We start from the raw sequence: 3,958 nt of genomic DNA, 5'->3' as shown, positions 1-3,958 counted from the left end.
AGTTGAAAGGCTAATAGCTATAAATATCTAACTTGTTGAAAAAAAAATTAGGGAATGTAGGAGTAAATTCTGGACTACTTGACTAGAAAAAACAGACAGAGACCAGAAGTGCTGATACTGCTAATTTTAGTTACATGTTTTGAGATAAGAAATCCTGCATGTCTTATTACCCTGTGCACAGATGTCCAATTAAGTAAACTTGTTTTAGTTTCTCCAAGGTTGTATTTTTTTCTCTCTCTTTATCTGTCTTAAGTATAAAAATGCTTGAAAACTTAGAGAGGAGGAGGATTCCTTTGAAACAGACAAGTGGGTGATTCCCCTTGCTGTATGAAATCCTCCCTGTGATCACAGTATAGCCCTAAATAAAGAAAAGCTGGGTCTGTCAGTTCTGATTCAACCACAACTCGAAGTTTGATTTCTTCCACAGGCTAAACTCCAGTGATGAGTCAAATAATTTCTGATCCAATATTGTCTATCATCCCATGTCAAATGCCTGTCATGGGATGACAGATGTACATCCAACTCCTTCTTCAAAAACTCCTGAATATATACTTATTTTATGATGTCTCCAGTATACATACATATATAAATCATTCTATATTTTGCATTTGTTTAGGATGATACCTACAGGCATCACATCTTAAACTCCTGAGAACAAGAAACAATTTTTTTCTTCAGCAGATTTTACTTCTTTTATGCAGTGTCTTTTACACCCATGGCACTTTACAGATCAAATAAATATAATGTATGTTCCATCATAATTCTTATAATCAAGGATACAGTTAAGCTTCCTGTCATGCTCACTGCAACATGGAACTAATAACCTAATCTCAATTAGCGGAAATGATTTTAATTGATATTGATTTCCTAGTTTCTGATGTGCTTCCTGCTAGCTACACTAACCATGAACCTCTCCAACTCCTCATTAGAGTGAGGGTAATAAATTCCTTAGGGCTCAGTATATTTTCAACTTTACAAGATTAAAGACTGAGCTACATTCAATAACACATGCATAAAATTGTGACATTCAAAACAGGAACTACTAACTTTTGACCTAGTTTATTTTTCTCAATCCAACTACCCTGAGAGAGAGAGATGAGAAGCAGTGAGACATGTATGGGAAACCCAGAGGCAAGATATAGTCTTTGAGCCACAGAGAATGATTTTAGAGGTCAAGGGTATCGGAGAGTTTGGGGTTTGCACATTTTTAAAGCATAGATCTTGTGAAGAATGAAGAAATTGTGACTAGGTTGGTACATACATTCCAATTCCCAGATAGATGGTATAAAATATAAATATGCTATCCCAAACAATAATCCTTTTGGTATGCTCTCTATCCACAGCCTATACCATTTACCTGAACAGTCATAGAATCATAGAAAATTAGAAATGAAAGGGACCTCAGGAGGTCATCTAGTCAAACCCCCTGCCCAAAGCAGGACCATCCCCAACTACATCATCCCAGCCAAGGCTTTGTCTAGCCTGGTCTTAAAAATCTGTAAGGATGGAGATTCCACAACCTCTTTAGGTAGCCTGTTCCAGTGTTTTACTACCCTCCTTGTGAGAAAGTTTTTCCTAATATTTAATCTAAACATTCCTTGCTGCAACTTGAGACTGTTACGCCTCGTTCTGTTATCTCTCACCACTGAGAACAGTCTAGCTACATTATCTCTGTAACCACCCTTCAGGTAGTTGAGGACTACTATTAAATCCCCTCTCAGTCTTCTCTTCTCCAGACTAAATATAGGTCATGTGCCCCAGCCCTGAATCATTTTCATTTCCCTCTGTTGGACTCTCTTCAATCTGTGCACATCCTTTCTGTAGTGGGGGGTCCAAACTGAATACAGTACTCCAGATGTGGCCTCACCAGTGCTGAATAGAGGGGAATAATCACTTCCCTTGATATGCTGGTAACATTCCAAATAATGCAGCCTAGTATGCCATTAGCCTTTTTCACAACAAGGGCACACTGTCGGCTCATATTCAGCTTAGTGTCCACTGTAACCCCCAGATCCTTTTCTGCAGAGCTGTAGTCACTCAGTTGTAGGTATAGAGTTTGCACATGGGCCATCCAAATATGTGTAGTTTGAGGAAGAGAACTAGAAATGAAAAAAAAGATTAGGTTGGGGTTTTTATGAGTGGGCAGTGTCTTGATTATAAAGTATTCTTGGAGGGCATGAGAGTTGTCATAGGATAGATATACTATGTAGGGTTAGGGCTTTCAGGGCAGTTAGCTAAAGTTGAACAAAGGCTGAAATAAGCCAAAGTGCCATTATCAAGTTCCACCCAAGTTTAGATTAAGACCTAAACCATTATTTAATTTGGGAGCTAAACCAGATTTGAATGAGACAGCCTGATACATTTATCCTACAGCTCTAAGAAGTCCCCCCAGCTTCCACTGTTCTGAGTTGGGTTCCAACCATCCAACTTTGATTACTGTGCTATCATTGTCCACAGCCCTTAGTGATCTTATTACCACCAGGGTTCACAGGGATACCAAGTGATAGGAAAGCACAGAGGATGGGAACATGGATTCTGAAATCACTTTGCACTTTAGAAGTATGCAGGGTCCCTCTAAGTTAGGGTTAGGTGAAACAATAAGGAAACACAGGATTGTGTTATGTACTCTAAGCATATCATTATGTTTAAGGTGCCTATCTTGGTGAGAGAGTTTAATGCAATCATTATCACTATCAAACAGCCAGACAAATAGAGAGTATTGTTCAAAAATCATGTATCTGGCCCCCAAAAAACATATGATTATTTTTAAAAAATCTGCTAATCTCAAGGCAGCTCTCAGAGGCAGTACACTCAAGGGATATGGTTGTCATGGATGACTTTAACTGCCTTGACATCTGCTGGGAGGTGCAGTCAGCTAGATCTGACCATTCGTGTAGGTTCCTAACCTGCATACAGGAACTTTACCTAACGCAGGAAGCATATGCTCCCACTAGGGGAAATGCCTTACTGGATTTAGTGTTTGCTACAGGGGACGACCTGGTGGGAGATCTGCAGATACAGGGTAATCTAGGAGATAGTGAATTCCAGCAACTGGTGTCACTATCCATCGAAAGGTAGGAAAGATAACAAGTAGGGCAGAAGTGCTGGTCTTCAAAAAGGCTAACTTCAATGAGGTCAGGAGGTTAGTAAGTGAGGCGCTGAAGGACAAGAGCCTTGATGAGATGGGAGTCCAGGAAGGGTGGTCATTCCTCAAAGAAATGATCCTTCAGGCACAAAAGGAGACAATCCCATTGCACATAAAGACCAGGAAGCCCCCAGGAAACCCCTGTTAGGGCCAGGAAACCCTTTTGGCTGAACAGGGAAATCCAGGATAGCCTAAGGATGAAAAAAAGAGGCATAGACTGTGGAAGCAGGGGGTAGCCACCAAGGAGGAATATATCTATCTGCCTCATACTTGCAAGGAGCTAGTAAGAAGAGCCAAAGCAGCAATGGAACTCAGGATGGCAACAAAAATTAAGGACAACAAAAAGTCCTTTTGCAGGTAAGTAGGGAGCAAAAAGAGGGCACAGGGTAACATAGGACCTCTACAGGACAGTCTAGGGCAATTAATCACAGACAGGTGGGACAAAACTGAGCTCTTCAATGAGTTTTTGCATCAGTATTCCTGAACGAGGATAAAGACATATCACCAAACTGGACTACAGACAGGCACAGGGGGGACACCAGAACACCAATGGTTAGTGTCAACCTAGTGAAGGGGCACTTGGTAGGGGTGCTGAAGGAATTGTTCAGTGTCATAGCAGAACCACTGACAACCATTTGAGCACTCATGGCGCTCAGGGTAGGTCCCAGGGGACTGGAAAAGAGCCAATGTGGTCCCTATTTTCAAAAAGGGGAAGAAGGAGAATCCAAGTAACTATAGAACAGTTAGTCTCACCTCTATTTTTGGGAAAACCTTTGAAAAATTATTAAGGAATACATTTGCGTGAGTCCAGCA

Source organism: Gavialis gangeticus, unplaced genomic scaffold, assembly GCF_001723915.1.
Source record: "Gavialis gangeticus isolate Ggan-Ray unplaced genomic scaffold, GavGan_comp1, whole genome shotgun sequence".
In the NCBI taxonomy this organism is placed as follows: domain Eukaryota; kingdom Metazoa; phylum Chordata; order Crocodylia; family Gavialidae; genus Gavialis; species Gavialis gangeticus.
Note: the sequence above shows the minus strand (reverse complement) of the source record.